Source organism: Schistocerca cancellata, chromosome 10 (genome assembly GCF_023864275.1).
Source record: "Schistocerca cancellata isolate TAMUIC-IGC-003103 chromosome 10, iqSchCanc2.1, whole genome shotgun sequence".
NCBI lineage: Eukaryota > Metazoa > Arthropoda > Insecta > Orthoptera > Acrididae > Schistocerca > Schistocerca cancellata.
The window spans coordinates 215,109,220-215,131,433 of NC_064635.1; the positions used below are offsets into that span (position 1 = coordinate 215,109,220).

Below are 22,214 nucleotides of genomic sequence, written 5' to 3' on the forward strand. Positions count from 1 at the left end.
TATTGCCTCACGTGTTCCAACATTTCTACGGAATCCAAACTGATCTTCCCCGAGGGCGGCTTCTACGAGTTTTTCCATTCGTCTGTAAAGAATTCGCGTTAGTGTTTTGCAGCTGTGACTTATTAAACTGATAGTTCGGTAATTTTCACATCTGTCAACACCTGCTTTCTTTGGGATTGACGCCAGTTTCGGTTCCGGAGAAATGTTGGAGCACGCGCGGTAATATCCCACCCATGCTCTGGGGTAATGCTGACCCTACGACGTATTTTTTGAGCTCGGTTAAAGAAAGCCAAACCGATCGACTTTTGCAGCATTTGTAGGTTTAGAAATATGTTAGATACTTTTGAATGAAATACACTCTTTGAAATTCTGAAGATGACGGGGATAAAACGCGGGGAGAAAAATGTTGTATGTGAATTTCGCGCAACTTTTATAGAAACCGGACTGCAGCTACAAGAGTTCCAGGAAATGAAATGTCAGCAGTCAGTCAGTACAACGAGCAAGCTGTGAATGAAAGCCAGGTGAAATTTGGAAAGAGAATTTAAGTTGAGAGAGACGAAATTAAAACGTGGAAGTTTTCGGACGACATTGCAATCGGACCGTAAGGGTCTCTTTCTCTCTGTTACAGGTGACTGTCTCGAACATGTCCGTACTGAAAGAGAGCGGTAACTCATTACAGCGAGTGGAAAATTTGTACGGGTCTTTCCGCAGTAGCTCGCGATCGTCCTGCGCTGGTGACCACAGAGAATTCTGGAACTGCTGTCCGGTAAACACGTGTTATGCTATGTGGTAGGAAATTTTGGAACCCGCAGGGCTGCCTGCGACGTCACAGTATTTTGCCGTCCACGTCGAACCGGTTTGGCCGGATCGGCTGGTGCGTGTACACGGCGCTGCTGAGGGGCCCGCAGAACGCAGAAGCGCTCGCCCGCGGCTGTCTCCTCCGAGGCGCCCCTGCGCCGCCGCCGCCATTCCGCTTCTGCCGGGCGGGCTGCCAGCAGCGACCACCGCTCCTCCGCCCCTCCGCGCGCTCCGTGAGTACACTTGTGCGTCTAGATTCTAGCGCCTTCCGAGCCCCTTTTACACGACCCGCTCTGTTGCCTAGACGGCCTGCTGCAGACGCGTGCCTCTGCTGCAGTGCCCCTGGCGTTCTGTTCCCGTACTGACTGTCTCGCCTGTCCCCAGCGTTCGCTTCAGTTTACGCGTGACAGCTGTCCGGTGTGCCACTCGGCATCTGAACGGTGCAAATTAGGCGGTGGGGGCCTACCCTTTTCACCGACAAATCGTAATGTAATGTAAGCAGGCTGTTTATGTTTTCTTATTGGCAACGTTACGTAGCGCTCTGTATGAAAAATCACTGGCTGTGCTGTGTGCAGTCTGTGGCTAGTTTGCATTGTTGTCTGCCTTGTAGTGTTGGGCAGCTGGATGTGAACAGCGCGTAGCGTTGCGCAGTTAGAGGTGAGCCGCCAGCAGTGGTGGATGTGGGGAGAGAGATGGCGGAGTTTTGAAAAATGTCATGAACTGCTGTATATATTATGAATATTGAGGTAAATACATTGTTTGTTCTCTATTAGAATCTTTCATTTGCTAAGACTATCTGTAGTTAGTGCCTTCAGTAGTTTGAATCTTTTATTTAGCGGGCAGTAGTGGCGCTCGCTGTATTGCAGTAGCTTGAGTAACGAAGATTTTTGTGAGGTAAGTGATTTGTGAAAGGTATAGTTTAATGTTTGTCAGAGCCATTCATTTGTAAGGATTTTTGATACTCAGATTGCGTTGCGCTAAAAATATTGTGTGTCACTTTAGTGAATGTTTGAGTACGTTCAGTTTTGCTCAGCTGTTTGAAAAGCAAATAGTGTAAGAGGTTTATAAGCACAGTCTTGTATAAATTGTTCAAAGGGGACGTTTCACTAATAAAATTAAGGGACGAGCACAAACAATAGAGTTTATTAGAAACCAAAATAGAATTCGTAGTACAAGTTCTTGCCAATGGTCGTACGTTAAACTCTCTACACTTCTGAGAACTGAAATAAAAGTATCATCCAAACATTTCAGAACGTATGCATCCACCTGCTCGACAAAATATGTAAAACATGTACTTGCAGACAAATCAGACAAAATTTTTGTCGTTTTTAAATTCTTCGAGTCATCCGTCTGCTTACTCGTTTGGTACGGCCCGCCACGAACCTCTTCATCTCAGTGTAGCCCTTCCACCCCACGTCCCCATTATTTGCTTTATGTATTTCAATCTGTGTCTTCCCGTACTGTTTTTACCCTCTACAGCCCCCTGTCAACGGTTTCTGTATATTCTTCTCCTCAGCGAATCTGCGGAGAACCTCCTCATTCCTTACCTTATCAGTCCACCTAATTTTCAACATTCTTCTGTAGCGCCACGTCTGAAATGCTTCGATTCTCTTCTGTTCCGGTTTTCCAGCAGTCCACAGTTCACTGTCGACGCTGTTCTCCAAAGGTACATTCTCAGGAATGTCTTCCTCGAACCGTGGCCTTTGTTTGAGACCAGTAGACTTGGCTCATACACCAATGCCCCTTGTGGCACTGCCAGTCTGCTTTTTATGTCCTCTTTGATCTTTCCCTGATGCGTTATTTTGCTGCGCAGGTAGCAAATTCGTTAACGTCATCTACTTCGTGATCACCAAGCCTAATATTAAGTCTCTTGATGTTCTCATTTCTGCTGGTTCTCATTACTTTCGTCTTTCTTCGATTTGCTCTCAGTCCATATTCTGTACTTGTGACAATGTTCGTTCCATTCAGAACATCCTGTAATAGTTCTTCATTTTCAATCAGGACACCATTGTCATCAGGAAAGCTTATCATTCATATCCTTTGACGATTCTGTGGAACGCTTCTTTTATGTCTCTCATTGCATCTCCGATGCGTAGATTCAATTTTGAGGCCGGAAGACTACGAAGTACGTATAAACCATTTTATTGGAAAATGATGTCGGTGTTTCACCAAGCGTAGGTATAACCTAATTACTCAGGAGTGCTGTATTTTGGCAAACCCCAACGAAGCCGCCACGGTCCGAACTACCTTCACGCTCCAAGGTCGTTTTAAACCTTTCCTCTCGAGCTAATTTTTCGGGACACCGTTAGTATTACCGACAGGGCTTTTCGAATCGAAAGATCTCTGTCCGACGGAAAAGACAGAATAATGTGGCGTAAATGCGAGGATCTGGAATTATTCAATCTTACACTCTCCCAGATTTCCTCATTTACGTTACGTGACGTAAGAAAGATGCTTTCCTGCATTGGAGATGTTCCGGCAGACAAATGCATGAGCCTAAATGAGGAGGTGAGGAGATTGCTTTTTTGTTTCTCGTACGGCTTTTGGAGACGGGGGTGTCCAAAGAGGCGCTCGGATCGCCTTCTATGCGGCCCTTTTCATTTAAGCAGGGGTACTGCATCTTCAACGGCACTGGAATTTGTCAGTTAAGATCGTTATTCGGAAGGAATTGACTGTCCCCTATAGAAGAGACCAAACCCAGCATTTGCCTAAACTGAAAAAAAAAACAGCGGAAAACCATTTTGAAGGTTGTCGGCGGACGGTTTTAAGCCACCTCGCATCTCGGATCCAGGGGTTCCTAGCTCAGCGGCTCGACCCGCAGCGCTGTCCCAAGTCGGTGCAGAATTTTCAAAAACGGGTTGTTGTACACTCTTCTAAAATAAAATAAAACGCATCGCAACAAACATATTAAATTCTGACATTGCATGTATTTTCTTTAATTGTACATGTTTAGTCATTCGATAGTGCACGAATGCATGAATATTTTAAGATTTAATCGTGCATGGAATTGCTGGCTTCAGTTGTTATAGTATTACAAGAGCGTAAACAGATTTTGGACGAGAGAGGGCGGCGCTGCTCGAGGCGCCATGTCGCGGACTGCGCCCCCCCCCCCCCCCCCCCCCGCCGGAGGTTCGAGTCCTCCCCCGGGCGTGGGTGTGGGTGTGTGTTGTTCTTAGCACAAGTCAGTTTAAGTAGTGTGTAAAACGAGGGACCGATGACCCCAGCAGTTCGGTCCCTTAGGCACTCACAGACATTTGAATATTTTTGACGAAAGATGGAGGGAGAGATCTGGGACGCACTGGGCTCGGGCAGGATGCTGTAGGCATCTGTCAGGAAGGAACGGACTGCAGAGTGTACGCTCGTCACACACCCCTTGCGCTCGTCACACACCCCTTGCGCTCGTCACACACCCCTTGCGCTCTCCACGAACCCCTTGCGCTCGTCACACACCCCTTGCGCTCGTCACACACCCCTTGCGCTCGTCACACACCCCTTGTGCTCGTCACACACCCCTTGCGCTCTCCACGAACCCCTTGCGCTCTCCACGATCCCCTCCCCATCGTTCGGTACCGGAACTGGCTTTCATAATCGGCACCACCCGGGTGACGACATTCGGCGATATTTTGCCATTTGGGATACCCGAGATAGAATATTGAGCAGATTTCTTAAAGAAACGCAACCATTGTCATTTGGGCGATATTTCTGTCGATAAACGGGATTTTTGTACGGCATAGACAAATCCAAGTATGTTTACATGCATTGATCACAATTTAATGTTATTTGTAATGATATTTACAGCTCCTCTGCCTGACGTATTGCAACCCCAAAGTTCTACCAGCCTCAAAATAACGACTTCATTGCTTACATTTAACTGCCACAGACAGCTAATTGGGCTTTTATAGTAACGCTTACATTTTTTAAGTTGCCATAACACCAACGGGCGAATAATAATATGTTTTCGTCTTCTTTCGTGTTACATGCATAATCAGAAAGTATCACAATAGCATACAGCACTAAAACAATAAACGGAAGGTCTTATATTACATTCAGTTGTTTGTAAGAACTGAACTAACTGAAGCAACGAGTGAGCTCAAGATAGGCCAGCAACTAGTCTTGGCTAAAATAGGGGAGGGCGAGAGCCAATAGTGCTACGGATGTATAGATAGCTTAAATCTATCGTTGACCTTGCTGCATGTCAACAGTGCGTTTCCCATTTTCGTAGTATGACTGAAAATCAAAATATATTTCGATTTCACTACTTGGCAACTGTGTCGTATTTAATTTCATCGAAGCGATAGCCCGCTGAAGGGGCTACGTCCTTTGTTCTGAGTGGTGATAAAGAAAAATGTAGATTCCAACAGTGAACGTCAATTTTTCAGACTTTCTGTTTGTACTTATCGAGTGCAGTTTTTTGTACAAGTTTCAACCTTGGAATCTAGTTTTATGTGAACAGAGCAAATAAATTTCAGTTCTTTAACAGCTCGTTTATGTCTACTATTTAAAAAAACCGCAAAAAGGTTTGTGATTTTGTATGATAAAAAGTAAATCGCTGCAGGCATTATTTAGTGCATTAACATCAACAAGGAGGATTTAAGCAACATTGAAACAAAGGTAAAGACAATTAAGAATTGGCGGCCGGAGTGGCCGAGCGGTTCTAGGCGCTACAGTCTGGAACCGTGCGACCGCTACAGTCGCAGGTTCGAATCCTGCCTCGGGCATGGATGTGTGTGATGTCCTTAGGTTGGTTAGGTTTAAGTAGTTCTAAGTTCTAGGGGACTGATGACCTCAGAAGTTAAGTCCCATAATGCTCAGAGCCATTTGAACCAACCAATTAAGAATTTCAAGTGATTTTCGCCTTACATATCTGGTTACACATAGCGGTCGCAGAGACCACGCGTTGTAGTATGCGTTAAAGAAAAGCCACCTCGTGAGTTGAGGGTTAACTTGGCGTGATCAGGTTGACATTCGTGTCAGTTGTGAGCGAGGCTTTGGGCGTGACGGTCGCGCACGTGTCTGCTGGTCCGCGTGGCTGTGTCGCAAGCAGTTCAGACTTGAAAGGGAATGTGGAAGCGGGTCAGGTCGGATTACGGGTAGTGACCGGCGTTCCCAAATCTAAATCAAATCCCTGCGTGGAAAGAGCCCGAGGTCAATTTACAGCGCTTTGTGAGAGGTGTGTGGGGATAGTGCAGCGGTGTGGCGCTGGTCCGGTCGTTTCCGTGAAGGTCGGGTCAGCGCCGACAACAACCCGAGGACAGGGAAGGCTGTCAGATGCAGCGCATGACACCTCTACATTATTGTTAACCACATGTTTGAGAGAGGACCGTTGGAAAAATATATGAGGCCAGAATCTCTGTCACTCCAGTTTGCCGAATCGTAACGTTGGAGTTAAAGATGAGAAAATTTGCTGCCAGGTGGGATCCTCACGATCTGAGTCCAGAGCAGAAAGCAGGTCCAAAAGAATCGCAGAAGAATTGCTTCGACGTTACTGAACAGAAGGACAACCTCCGAACAGGACTGTTGCGCTTGACGAAGTGTGGATACGAGATTTTGAGCCACAGCTGAAGTCTGTCGCCGCGATGGAACAGTTGCGACTCTCTGCACCCGAACAAAATTCCGCCGCGAGTAATCAAAAGTGACGCTGATGATCATCTTTTGTGTACGACATGAGTGGAGTGACCGTCACAGAGCGACCCAGGGGGCGTAGGCGCGTACTACAGGCCGTTTCTGCAAAATGATTTGCGCCAAAAAATTCGTCAAACAGCGCCTGACACGCTTGCAGCTGGTGTTCGCATTTTGCACGACGGTGCAAGACAGCGTATTGCCCCGCCAGTGAGAGAAACACTCGACCAATATGGATGGCAAACACTGCCCCACCCGCCACATGGTCCCGACGTCAGCCTAGCAGACTTTTTTGAAGGGAAACGTTTCGATACAACTGGCGCAGCCAACCCGAGTAATCGCACAGCTCAGCAATGGAGCTGCGCTATCCGGAACACTGATGTTGCCAAAGCGTTAGGAAAGTACCATAAGCAAGAACGGAGCTTATACTGAAGGTCTGCAAGGGTATTTTGTAAAACAAATTATTTTCTTCACTTATATCTTACAGTGTGCGGAACTTTTGAAATGACCCGAGTATAATTACTGATAGAATTAAAAAACATTTAGGTACTGCCAGACTTGACACAATGAGACACGTATTAAAGTCAAAAACTGTCTATGCGTGTCGAGGTGGTGTGACTCGCCACGCGCAAATACCCGGACCGTACTCGCCAAGTACTCGAAAAAGACAGCGTACAGCCACTTGCAGTAACCTCTAAACACAATTTAAAACCTTTCCTAAACTTTTCTCGTTTACACACGTAACTGCAAATATATAAGTTATTAACTCAATTACAAAGCAATCAGAAATTTCAAGCTGTTATAAACATACCAGTTAGATACTTCGAACAATCTGTCGTTTACTGGTATTTAAGAATTGACGTATTGTCAAGTGGAGCTACCAGAGTTAATAAATGTTGATACAATAATTTATCATGTCAAGATCGCTGAGTTAGTACAAACACACACATTAGAAATTGTGACATATGATTGCCATCTTCAGATTTGATAATTGATCCACAAACATTTTGTGACTAAATACGCCTAGATCGCTTAATATGTCTTAATCTAAGATGTACAGGGTGATCAAACAGTCAGTATAAATTTGAAAACTTAATAAACCACGGAATAATGTAGATAGAGATGTAAAAATTGACACACATGCTTGGAATGACATGGGGTTTTATTAGAACAAAAAAAAAGAAAAAAACAACAAAGTTTACAAAACTGTCCGACAGACGGCGCTGGACAGCAAAACCACTACCGTGACGGATGAGAGGTACGCCTATATGTTTCACAATCGCATTATCCCCAGCCTGGCTGATAAACACCTGCTGGAACGTACGATGTTTATGCAGGATGGCGCTCCACCCCATATTGCTAGACGCGTCAAAGATCTCTTGCGCGCGTGTCGTTTGGTGATGATCGTGATCGACCGACGTCTCTAGGGATGCTGAAAGACAACATCCGACGCCAATGCCTCACCGTAACTCCGGACATGGTTTACAGTGCTGTTCCCAACATTATTCCTCGACTACACCTATTGCTGAGCAATGATGGTGGACATATTGAGCATTTCCTGTAAAGAACATCATCTTTGATTTGTCTTACTTTGTTGTGCTAATTATTGCTATTCTGATCAGATGAAGCGCCATCTGTTGGACATTTTTTGAACGTTTGTATTTTTTTGGTTCTAATAAAACCCCATGTCAATGAAGGCATGTGTGTCAATTTGTACCTCTCTATCTACATTATTCCGTGATTTATTCAGTTTTCAAATTTATACTGACTTTTTGATCACCCGGTAGTTTCCACTCCTCAAAAATCGTTCAAATGGCTCTAAGCACTTTGGGACTTGACTTGTAAGGTCATCACTCCCCTAGAACTTAGAACTACTTAAGCTTAACTAACGTAAGAACATCACACACATCCATGCCCGAGGCAGGATTCGAACCTGCGACCGCTGGACCTAGCCAGAAAACTTGCATGCACGGCGCAATAAATATCAACAATCACAAGAGTTTCGGACGTTTAGACCGAGGGGGTGACTCCTCATCCACACTAAACGAACGGGAGCACACACTTGTTAGCACGAGCGCTGCAGTCCCGTCGCGTGCTGCGTGTGGCAGGCGTGCAGGCGTCAGTGCGTGCGCAGCCCCCACCCACCCACCACCTGACCCGGCATCGCGAGAGCGGCGTGGCGGTGGGGGCAGCCGGCCGCTGCCGGGCACGTGGCTCTCCGTAGGCGGCTGGCAGGCAAGTGCCGAATGGCCGATTACTATGAAACAACAAACAGTTTAGCTTTTTTTTCCATCTGCCCCGATGTTTTGACTGCCCCTTATACCTTCACAGCATTTCATCTACATTTACAACCACATCTACATACATACTCGGCAATCCACCATACGGTGCGTGGCGGAGGGTACCTCGTACCACAACTAGCATCTTCTCTCCCTTTTCCACTCCCAAACAGAACGAAGGAAAATGACTGCCTATATGCCTCTGTACGAATCACTAATCTATCTTATCTTTGTGGTCTTTCCGCGAATTATAAGATTGCGGCAGTAAAATTGTACTGCAGTCAGCCTCAAATACTGGTTCTCTAAATTTCCTCAGTAGCGATTCACGAAAATAGCGCCTCCTTTCCTCTAGAGACTCCCACCCGAGTTCCTGAAGCATTTCCGTAACACTCGCATGATGATCAAACCTACCAGTAACAAATCTAGCAGCCCGCCTCTGAATGGCTTCTATGTCCTCCCTCAATCCGACCTCATAGGGATCCCAAACGCTCGAGCAGTACTCAAGAATAGGTCGTATTAGTGTTTTATAAGCGGTCTCTTTTACAGATGAACCACATCTTCCCAAAATTCTACCAATGAACCGAAGACGACTATCCGCCTTCCCCACAACTGCCATTACATGCTTGTCCCACTTCATATCGCTCTGCAGTGTTATGCCCAAATATTTAATCGACGTGACTGTGTCAAGCGCTACACTACTAATGGAGTATTCAAACATTACGAGATTCTTTTTCCTATTCATCTGCATTAATTTACATTTATCTATATTTATAGTTAGCTGCCATTCTTTACACCAATCACAAATCCTGTCCAAGTCATCTTGTATCCTCCTACAGTCACTCAACGACGACACCTTCCCGTACACCACAGCATCATCAGCAAACAGCCGCACATTACTATCCACCCTATCCAAAAGATCATTTATGTAGACAGAAAACAACAGCGGACCTACCACACTTCCCTGGGGCACTCCAGATGATACCCTCACCTCCGATCAACACTCACCACCGAGGACAACGTACTGGGTTCTATTACTTAAGAAGTCTTCGAGCCACTCACATACTTGGGAACCAAACCCATATGCTCGTACCTTAGTTAGGAGTCTGCAGTGGGGCACCGAGGCAAACGCTTTCTGGAAGTCAAGGAATATGGCATCCGTCTGATACCCTTCATCCATGGTTCGCAAGATATCATGTGAAAGAAGGGCGAGTTGCGTTTCGCAGGAGCGATGCTTTCTAAAGCCGTGCAGATGCATGGACAGCAACTTCTCTATCTCAAGGATATTCATTATATTCGAACTGAGAATATGTTCGAGAATCCTGCAACAAACCGATGTTAAGGATATTGGTCTGTAATTTTGAGGATCCGTCCTTCTACCCTTCTTATATACAGGCGTCACGTGCGTTTTTTTCCAGTCGCTCGGGACTTTACGTTGGGCAAGAGATTCCCGATAAATGCAAGCTAAGTAAGGAGCCAATGCAGTAGCGTACTCTCTGTGAAACCGAATTGGAATCCCATCAGGACCTGGCGATTTATTTATTTTCAAGCCATTCAGCTGCTTCCTGTCCAGTTGTTTTACGTGAGTAGACAGAGGGCGATAGTTGCTGACTAGTCTTGCGGGCTGTGTGATGGCGGTCGAAGAAACTTTTCTGTATGCATTACTTGCTTTAGTTTAGGTATACTTTGTAATAGCACTAAACAAACACTACAAAATATAATATACATGGCTACCACATACTATTCCAGGTTCATAACTTCGCTTAAGGGGCTCCGGAACGCCCTATACTTGCAATGTTAAAATAACGCTTATAAATTACATCTTTCCTCACAAAGTATTTGAGGTAGGAAGTTGAACTTTTTACAGATTATTTATTGGAATATGGGCTACAACTTAACACAGGGATTTTACAAAATTTTACTTCAGTTATTAAAGATGATTTTTATCAATTGTAATGAAAATTCACAACATTTTTTGCAATTTTTTATTTATATATTCAAGAATATACAGTTTTTTTGGAAAAAGGCTGTGTTAAATTATGCAGAAGGTACTGTGTAACATTTACTGAAAGTTTGAAACAAATATGTTTGGAAGATCCTTAGAAAACATGTAATTAGTATGAGAAAATAAAAGTTTTGGGAATCGAGCGACATAGATTGGATTAACTTTTTAGTGCATTCCAGGTCCATAGGATGGATTATCTTCATCCTCTGCAAACTCCTCCTCCAGCTTCCTCTTGTTCCTCCTCCTGTTTACTCTTGCTTGTATTTCTAGACTCTTTACAGCCCTGTCTGCAGCCCGAAGGCGTTCCTTGTCTAAAGCAAGCATCGCTCGTACCATGTTAGAATGTTATTATTTACAGTAATAACACATACCTTTGGCTTTCCAACATTTCTCCTTTTCTTAAAAGCCTTCAGAGGATTTCTAATAACTTTACTTTTACTCATTATTATACTTCAACAAAACAGAGACTCAAGAAACAGAATTAATTACGAATATTTTCGAGATAACGACAGAGTAAATAAACATGAAACAATCGACAATCTTACCAGCGATATATATTGAACCATCACAGGTTAGCCACAACACATACTTTATCTCACATCACTAAAATGTACCTGATGAACACGGACGTTAATAATAACACCATTTGACAGCAGTTTAACAGCGCCACAGTGGGTCACGCCCATGTAGAACACATTTCAAAAAAAATTTAAAAATAGTTGTAGTCTTCAGAATTGAATAAATTATATATCTATTAAAAGGTAATAGTCTGCAGATTCAGAAAACGCAAAAAAGTAAAAATTGAACTTTTCATGATTTTTGAGCCTTTCCGGAGCCCCTTAAACCGCCATCGCCACATTAGCGGTCCGCCCTCCCCCATTGTTGCAGGAACTATGGCTCGTCTAATAGTACACATAGGAAGAGAATCCAGAATGCAAATTACAGCTTTCAAGAAACTTTCGTAAAACGAGGAGGGCTTGGTATCTCTGCGTACTGACATGCAACCTTTCTTTCTGACTCAGTTTGGATAACAAGAGGTACACTTTAGTTTGAAACAGTCTGAGGCGCACCATTACTATCCTTTTTTCATATGGGAGCAGATCCCAAATTGCTATCACAATAGGTTGGCTTTAACCTACCAATTCAGACCACGTCTGATTTACCATTTTTGTCGATCATAAATACCTTGTCGTCACGCTGTGGGACCGTGAAAGGGCCAGTATAGTGAGGGGTAAGGAGAGGACTGACAGCAACATCACATAACGAAAAATAGTGGCACGTCTTCAAATGCTTATGTACAAAACAGGTTTGGTCCCTGTCCAGTAGGAGTTTTGGGAACCGGATATTTCATAAGCATTTGTAGTCTGTTTAAAAATTACCAAAATCCTCGGGCATCAACGGAGGAAGTTTGGATAGCCAAAAAATGAGCAGGTACATTTATTGATTCACCATAAACCAGCTGTGCAGGGAAACAATGCATGTGCTCCTTAATAGTAGTAGGCAGTCCAATAAAACTAAAGGCAATACCAAGACGGCATGACAACGCCCATGTTTAAGGTGCGATGCATACAATCTACCATCCCGCTCCTGGAGGGATGGTACCTCCTAGTACGGATATGCTTGCAACCATAGTTCTGTGAATAACTGGAATTCAAGCTGGCGTCGCCTTTCTAACTTAATGACCTGTGGGATACCAAAACGGGCAAACTACAGATATCAAAATGCGAGGAATGGATACTACAGAAACGTCCTGACTAGGCACAGCCTCTGGCCAAAGAATAAATTGGTCGACCATCCTTCGGAAGGGGGAGGGGCCCAGCAGTGTCGACGTGCGGGTTAGGAAACCTCCCAGAATGGGTGGGAAAACCAGCAGCAGCAGCATCCAAGTGTCTGTTCACACTTGACGCATTCCCGCGCCCAACTTCGGCAACACTTCAGTATTTCGAGACAGACAACTCTTTAACGAAACTCACAGTCGACGTTACTCCTGGGTGAGCCAAATGCTAAAATGAATGAAAAACCTTTTCGACCCCAATTTTCAGGGATTAACGGACGTATTTTTAGTCCAGAGGTATCAGACCACATACCATTTGCGAAACCAACCAGAGGTAGGCGCTTCACATGTAAACCCTTTGATTGTGGATGCAGTTGATGTTGGAGTGGGAGTGGGTCTATGTCCAGACCTGCAGCCACTTTCACCCAATCACTGACGCTAATCGCCACACAGTTGCAAGGTAAACAACCTGACACCAGTTTGTGCTGCCCACAAATATGCTGGGCATCTGTAGAAAATTGAGCTACGAAATCGGCCTGGCGTACTTGTCGTGGAGAAATTAGATCTATGACATTTTTGAAAATGGATGTTAATGGTTTGTCGTCAGTATATACAGTAAAACTCTGGCCTGCAAGCCAAAGGCGAAAATCTTTTGCAACAAGAAAAATGGTTATCAGATATCTGGAGCATTCCAAGATTGTTGCTGTTTTGACAAATTTTTGGAAAACAAAACCAGAGGTTACCATGCTTGAGAAGAATATTGTTGCAATACAGCATCCATAGTGAGATGACTAGTAGCAACAAAAAGAGCAATGGGAGTTTAAGCAGTGGGGTGAGCCAGCTAAGAAACCTGAGCAAGTTTTGATTTTAGGTCCTCGAAAGCCTTATCTGTCCTACCATTCCAAGAAACCTTTCTGTTGCCAGAAGTGTTCCATCCTTTAAGGAGGCTGTAAGGCGACATTGTACGTCCTATGCCGCCAATGTTAAATTATCGAATTTTGTGACCCATTATCTTGAAAAATTTTTAAGACACCAACTTACAATTTTCCATAATTATTGAATGCACCTTTCTAGATACCCTGAACTAGAATCATTAATAAAACTGTTTTGTGGGTCATGTTATCTTTTTTTCCCAAACACTCAATTTTTTGACAGAATTTTGTAAATAAATGAACATAAAAACAAAACAACTCAGGATATTTTAATTATTCTAGTTCCATACGTGTAGAATCTCACATTTGGCATGCTGTGAAAATTTCACGTCTCCACCATGAGTACTTGTTTAGAATACAGGTCATTTATTGCAAAAAATGTAGTTAAGAGGTTTAAAACTTTTTTATTACAAATTCGTACTTATTGCAGATGTAAAACAATTTTTAGAACTAAAACCACGCTTTTGGCTGGATCCATCCACAGCAATACTGATGTCTCTGTCACCCTCAATTTTGTTCAACAGCTTCTGATGTAGCAGCAACCATTGAATCTTCAGTCACAGCATTTACAGAGTCCCCAATCGCTGTCACATATTTCTTATACCTACAAGGTGGTTTTGGCAAATTCAACACAGTGCAGAGGACATTTCTAGCCCTAGCACCTTTACCAATGCATCTAAGGTCATAGAACAGTCTCCCATCATTTTCATACAATTCATTACCTGAACACTTTGATGAAGTATGAAATACTTTTTCGTTTTTGCACTTCTGACATTCAATACTTAATTTAGACACAACACCTATTCTGGCTCCAATGTCCTCATAATGTTTAACTTCACCAGCTCCAACTCAGCGAGAGACAGTTTCAGAAAGAACTTATGCAAGGATTTGCAGATCAATAATGACGTTGTCCATAATATCATTACTTTTACCACTCTGACCCGTTTCTAAAGTTACTGTCCTTTTCGATGCACTAGGGGGTGTGGTCACTTCAGGAACATTATCATGGTTTCCTTCACTGCTAGCACACATGTTTTCAAGTACTTCAGAAGAAAATGCAGGTCTCACATATCAGTTACTCGCAAATTTGCGTTTCTTGAAGTTACTTTTACGCTTAGTCATTTTATTTACGTATAAAAAGCAATAGAAATTAGCTTACTACGAAAATAGCTGATAATCACACTACTTTCAACGAAAACTAGCATCAGAAACAAAGGACTGATTTGTTTATTCGTAATGCCAACTTGTGAGACGTAGCAGCAGGCACCAAACAAAGCAATTCACAGCCTTCTAGACTGTGTAGTTCCCGAGATATGACTGCTCAACTGTGGCAGTATATGTGTAGCCACGAAATTTGACAGTCACATGTCAATATTCAAAATATTATTTGAAGCTCTCACAAGTATCTGATTTTAATGTATTATATACCAAAATGTTCAGGAAAGTCCAAAGTACATTATGGAGTAGAAAACAGAAAGTGTCAAATTTCATGTACAATGTCCCCTTAACAGCCTCTTGTACTGCAGCCAGCATCGGAAGATGTCTTATTATCTTGTTCCTTCTTCTTGTCAGTGTTTTTGCATACACTCCTTTCCTCGCCGATTCTGCAGAGAACCTACTCATTCCTTACCATACCAGTGCAATTCATTTTTAACTCCTGTAGCACCACTGCTACATCTTAGATGCTTCGATTCTCTTCTGTTCCGTGATTCCACAGTCCACGTTTCAGTGCCATACAATGCTCTGCACCAAACGTACATTCTCAGAAATTTCTTCCTCAAATAAAGTCTCTGTCAGAGGCATGTTTTGAATGTCAGGAACCTTATCACGCATAAGAGAAATGCCCTTGTTCGACACATTGTAGACAATGAAAGGAACTTCTTTCTTCATTGAAATACACCTGTCAGCGTAAATCATGATACCAGAGTCCTCCTTTCGAGCACGCCAGGAAAATATCTCAGATGACCCTCAAACGCTGCAGAAAAAATTAGTATGTCATCGTCGTAGCAAAAAACGAATGGAGAACCCTGACGAACTTCGTGCATGAACCGTTATAATATTTGGGCTGCCTTAGGCAGTCAAAAACTCGTAATATTGTGTTTGAACAGCCCAAAAGGTGCAGTAGTAGCAGCCTTCATTTTGTCTTTGTGGAACATGGGAATGTGTGTAAAAGTCAAGAAGACTAAAAACAAAAGTACACCCGACAAGTTAATTGTAAAATCATGTACGTTCGGGACAGGGTACCTGTCAGGGATTGTATGAGAGTTCAAAACTTTGTAATATGCACAGATTATCGAGTTTCCTTCCTGACCATCTGTAAGGGAGAAGACAAAACATTTATAGAGCGAGGAATACAACCATCATTAATCAATAATCATCCTATCAAACTTTTGTTGAGCAGCATATAGCTTTTCCGGAGACAGTCGACGAGGCCTCCTAACCACCGGCGTTGTTTTCATGTGATGCAGAGTAGACTGGCAACGCTTCTACGTTTCAGGCGTTGAGTCGGTCAGAGTTAGAAAATCCTTTAGTAGGACACCGTTCGCACGAGAGCTGCCTTTAGAAAAGCACCGAAATGAAAGAAATGGGAAGCCAAATACTTATCGACAAGACAGCGCTCTTAAAACTCGCCGCCTTGCTGTCGAGCAGTGCGCTACGTTCTCCGGAATGCGCCACACGGCACAGCCAGCTAGTCCCGACTACGGAGGTTGAGTTTCCGCCTTTGCAATAGGCAAAGTCGTTGCCTGAGGGTGGTAATAAATCTTTAAAAATGATGCTTGGCAGGAGAAAGCAGTAAAATTATCAGAAGACTGGCAATCCGCAACCAGCGAAGAAAAGTAAAATTGTCGACGTCAGTACATAATGTATCTTTATTTCAATAACGTAAAATAATTAACAAAATTATAAAAAAACGTTCTATGTAGGTAGTTCCAGCAATTGTTCATTTATTCATCATCCTGTCTGTTGACAGCTTAGTATTGAAACGAAATCTAACCTTGTGGCGCTATGAAATATTTAGCAAAATAATCTCGTACTTCCAGACCTACCTAGTTACTTCTTAGCCCTGCTGGTTGTGTATATCGTAATGCACTGTCAAATAATGTACCATCAAATTGGGTTCCATCTATAATTCTGACAGAGTTGTTTAACAGGCATCTTGCTTTAACTACTGATATTGTGCGACTGAGTTGAAAATCTATAGCTATAGTTATAATTCGCCCCTTTTTGAAAGAGTAGGAAAAATACATTCAATCATTCTTCTTTTTCGTGAAAGTCGGTCATTAGAAATACTTCGTTGCACAGGTCAGTCGCGATCGGATACGGTCTTAAAAATGTCTAGATAAATATTAATGGCCTTAGTTCTCAGTTCGGATCATTACGTAGTATTCTCGGTTCTGGCTAACCGAATTGCTCCAATTCCAGTCTCCTGTTTAACGATGTATTTTTAAATACGTCCGAGTCAACGGAACCACGGTGTGCCCATTAAAGTAATATAAAAGTAATTCTAATAATTGTATTACAGGGAACCACTTTGATCGGGCTTTGTATTCCAATAAGTTTGCCGTCTACAGCCCGGAACACATTAGGAAAATTAGTGTGTTAATAAATGTCTGCTGAAATTTTTTAAGGTCATCCTTGTTTTTTCTGGTTTATACTTTGCCATTAAAAAATCCCATATTGCGTCACAAGCTTGCTTAGCAATGTAAACTATCGTAGACTTTAAAAATGGCTCTGAGCACTATGGGACTTAACATCTATGGTCATCAGTCCCCTATAACTTAGAACTACTTAAACCTAACTAATCTAAGGACATCACACAACACCCAGTCATCACGAGGCTGAGAAATATCGTAGACTCTGCAAGTAGAAAAAATATGTGTGAAATCTTATGGGACCTAACTGCTAAGGTCATCAGTCCCTAAGCTTACATGCTACTTAATCTAAATTATCCTAAGGACAAACACACACACACCCATGCCCGAGGGAGGACTCGAACCTCTACAAGTAGAAACTGACAATGTAAATCATGAAAAGTGCCGCCGACGCGTAACAAATCAAATTCAGCTATGAGTAGGTAAATAAAGAGTCTATTTTTCTTATATTCAGTAAAAGACATTCAAGCAAAGTCGAAACGTATAAGAGGCAATTTTCGGACTGGGTATCAACCCCATAAAGGTGTTACGTCAGGACAAGGTGCAAAGAAAGGAAAAAAAATACAAATATTACAACGAATTGCAATTTCTTGTTCCACACATCAAAGATGCCAAAACGTTTGGAAACTATAACACCCCACGAAGTGAATCACAACGAAGTGCTGAAAGCCACTTACCAGCATCACCAAGTCCTGGAAGTTCACCGGATTCCCCATCTACGTCCTTTAGTGACGTGCAACGAACCCCAATTAATAACAGAAAGAAAATGCTTATGTCTTTTGAAGACGAGATTTTAAAAGCTGTAAGAAATGACGCTGCATCATCTGATGAAAAGTGAACACTTTGTCACTCCTTCATCAAATCACTGAAAAAGATGGATGATGACGCTGAAGTGTCAGCAAAAACCGAAACATTAAAAGTAATTTGAGCATCCAGTACGGCTGGAGACGTGTGCGCAGGTGCCAACGTGGCCAGCGTGTGTGTGGGCGGCGTGGGTGAGATCCGCAGCAGTCGGTGGACGGTGTGTGTGTGTGTGTGTGTGTGTGTGTGTGTGTGTGTGTATGTGTGATCGGAAGGTTTTCCCTGTCAGGTGTGTTTATAGTGAGGTGGAATCGTTGGAGGAGTGTGCTGGTGTTCTCAAACATCAGTGCGTACAAGACCTTGGATACATTTAGCACTACGATGTATTTGTGGCGGAAATTTAATTACTTGATTGCAAAATGTCTGCATGTGATTCTCAAACGGTGAAAATATGTTTTATTATGCAGAAGGATCATCGTAAGGTGATGGTGAATGTGTAAAGCGATCTATTTGAGTTGTTAAACAATTAATCTGATACCGTAGTGCAAATGGATTATTTGCAGCCATTTTCGATGTCGCAATTGCTGCGATATCGCAGTCGCCTGCTAGTGTAATCACGCGTCGCGTATTTATGAAGCGTTTCACTTAGCTCTTTTTGCGTGCGTACCACGAGCGACAGGCTAGATTAGGTCTGAAGAACTGGTGTCTGTACCTGAGAGAGGATGGTTGGGAGGTAGGCTGGGAGGTGAGAGTGAGCTAGTAGCTACGCATCGAGCTGAACGCATCAGCAGCTGCCGCCGCTCTCTCCTGGTGAGATCTTTTCGGATCGGTTTCTCAGGTGGTTGTGTTATTACAATGACTTTTCTCACTTCCCAGTGCGTGTGTTGCACTATGATTTGCTGTTTACGAGTATGATTTCTTTTTATTCTCCGTGACAATTTTGATGTTTAATTAGAACCGTGAAGCTATTACGGTATATTAATAATTTTTACTTATGGACCGTCTGACAGCAACTGAATGAAACACAATATTAGTGCCATACGCGTTTCGCCTTTATTTTCTGCAAGGCATCATCAGTGGCCTGGAATATGTACATATGTCAGCTATTTTATTTACATTTTTGTTTTTGTGCCTATAGGTTATAAACAGTTCTGGTGGTTGGTATTTCCTATTAAGTAGTAATGTTTTGAACTGTACTTACAGGTTGCGTGGACAAATTCCTACATATTACGCTCCTGTTCCATTTTTGCTGTTCTTCTTCTTCTTATGAACGCCAATTTGCGGTTTTTTTCCCCATTCCACAACACTATGCACTGAACGCTTGTTTTAAAGCAATGTTTTGGTTTCTGTTGCCGACTGTCAAATGTTTTTGCCAAAGATCGAATGTTATTGCCAAACTTATGAGTGTAACTATTGAAGTATCTGTGGTCTGTTCGTGTATGCATTTGTGTGTGCGTTTGTGTATGTGTGTGTGTGAGAGAGAGAGTGTTTTTTGGTGTGATATATATTTTTTTGTGCTGTGTGTGTGTGTGTATTTTGGTGTTATATATATATATATATATATATATATATATATATGTGTGTGTGTGTGTGTGTGTGTGTGTGTGTGTGTGTGTGTGTGTGTGTGTGTCTCCAGATGATGTGGGGAAGAGTTTTCTTTTTTTTTTTTTTTTTTTTTTTTTGTCAATACAGCTATGTCAAGCATTCCCTGTCAACGTGCACAACAGGTTCAAGAAAATACATCTGAGACGGTCCATAAGTAAAGATTATTAATATACCGTAATATTACACGCAACTGAGGAAGACAGGACTATAAAAGTTGAAGAACCGTCAAGCATTTTCCATCAATTATGGCAGCGTGTATTGACCTTCCAACATTTCAGTTATAGTTTGATGCCCTACCCCTTCTTTCCACGTATCTGTGTACGAGTTCCTCAGCAGTTACACACTTTCAGGTCGGTAGGAGGCAATTCTTCCGGCACCAGCTGTAGGACAGTTCCTTTCCAGTTTTGAGTAGCACTGTGTACGAGAGCACGCAGCAAGGTGAACATATACACACGCGTGATCGGAAAGGGAAGAAAAACCCCTTTTTAAGCGTCCCCACTTGAGCCCTATACACGAAGGCGAGCAACTATGGTCCATTCAGTCTTGAGTTACTAAATAGAGAGAAGTTATCTGCTGCACTGTGGGTTGACCCGCCATTTCATATAGGGGATACAAAAGAAATATTCTTGTACAAAAACTTTAATAATTTTTGCATGTATATTTACACACAGAAAACAGCTATTTCTTTATTTTGTTTGATGTACTTTTAATAACATCCAACATAAATGTGAAGTTATTATTATATCTACATCTGAATGATATATTTCATTCTTCAACCAGTAATTTGACAAGTACAAAGAAGGTATGCTCCTGGTTCCTAATACATACCTAGTTTTTTTCCTGCAAGCTATCTCCTTTCTGGCTTTAACAGTTAGTTCTCTTCCTTCTTGCAGTTATTATAGCTGAGAGCAATCCGGAATTTTAATTTTCCCTCTTATTTCCGGCATAACACAGTTATTTAAACACTCCGTATCGTCCTGGGTATATGTTAACAGATCATTAGCTCCACATTCTTTCGAAATTTCCGTACTGAAATTTAACTTTACAATTTTTGCAAACTAATTCCCTTTGATTGATGTCACTCCCTCAGTTTGAAACTGTGCAAACGGGTGTTCTGTTACTAAGTGCACAAAACGTGTCCACAAGATACAGAAACAATGTAATCATCTTTTTTAAGCAGATCCAGACGAGAACGGGGCTTTGTAAACAGATTTTTCGCCTATCCTTTAATGTAGTATACGTTGTCGATGCCGGCATTTTTGGCCAGTACTCCAACATACGGCCTCTTACCGCAGCTATTTACGGCAAACGCTGACACCTTGTATTCTCCACTTGCATCCAGACTTTTCAGGCTTTTCCATGCTCTGTGTGTAAACTAAATTGTTAGTCTTTCCTGTACATCAGCAGTGACTTCTCCTTTTTCCAGGAGCAGTGGAAGTTGTTTACGGCATGTACTGCAGTTTTCGTTTTCTGTCTTCGAGGTCTTCTATTTCCAGTTTTCTTCTTCGTACACTTAATACGTTAACACAAGAGAAAGGAGTAATTTATTTAGTGGGGTATGATTTAAACCCGTTAGATAGATTGCTTGTTTTTCTTAAGACTGGTGGTATAATACTATTATAGGATTTATAATAGGATTTGTAATTTACATACTCAATTATTTCCTGAACGTTTTCCAGTTTCCGTCTTCCTCCACAATTTTTACCCTCTACAGTTGCCTCTGGTACCATGACGGTTATTCACGAACGTCTTAACACTTGTCCCTTCCTATTTTCACTGTTTTACGTATATTCGTTTCCTCATCGATTCTTTCGAGAACCTCCTTATTCGTTACCATACCCGCCCACCTAATTTTTAACGTCCTCTAGTGCCACATCTCAAATGCTTCGATTTTTTTCCTGTTTCGGTTTTGCCACAGTCCATATTTCACTACCGTGCAATGCTGTGATCGAAATGTACATTCTCAGGAACTTCTTTCTCAAATTAATTCTTTGGCAGAGGCACGTTTTAAATATCGAAGTCATAACATAAATTTCCTTGTTCGACAGCTTGTAACCTAAGAAAGAAACCCCTTTAACCTGTCGGTGTTAATAACGATACAACAGTCCTCCAACCTAAGGAGTACAGCACGTAAATATTTCAGATGGTCCTCAAATGTAGCAGAAAAAATTAGTATTCCATAGTAATAGCGAGTGGAAAACACTGACGAGCACCGAGCACGAACCGTTACCACGTTTGGGCTGCGTTGCGGAGTCCAAAACTCGTTAACACTGTGTTTGAACAACCCAAATCGTGTAGCAACAGCAGTCTTCGTGTCGTCTTTGGGAACAATGGGAATCTTAGCACAGACAGGAAGAGTAAAATAATGTGCACCCGACATGTTACTAGTAAAATCAGGTACATTGGGGGCAGGGTACCTGTCAGGAATTTTACGAGAGATCGAAACTTCGTAATCTGCACAGATTCACTACTTTTCGATGTTTTTTTCCTGGCCATCTCTGATAGAGAAGACTAAGCACCTGAGAAGTCATTGAGTGAGAAACAGAAGCATCATTAATCAATAATCATCCTATCAAACTTTTGTTGAGCAGCATATAGCTTTTCCGGAGACAGTCGACGAGGCCTCCTAACCACCGGCGTTGTTTTCATGTGATGCAGAGTAGACTGGCAACGCTTCTACGTTTCAGGCGTTGAGTCGGTCAGAGTTAGAAAATCCTTTAGTAGGACATCGTTCGCACGAGAGCTGCCTTT

At 42.5% G+C, this 22,214-nt stretch overlaps 1 protein-coding gene across 1 annotated transcript in view; it reads left to right on the forward strand.

The window, feature by feature from the left end:
• The first annotated feature begins 1,223 nt into the window (after positions 1-1,223).
• Positions 1,224-22,214, forward strand: part of LOC126106464 (cytochrome P450 4C1-like) — a 191,635-nt gene continuing 170,644 nt past the window's right edge. The window contains exon 1 of the mRNA XM_049912748.1: positions 1,224-1,292. The gene's annotated coding sequence lies outside the window, so the exon portion shown is untranslated. The remainder of the gene's footprint in view (positions 1,293-22,214) is intronic.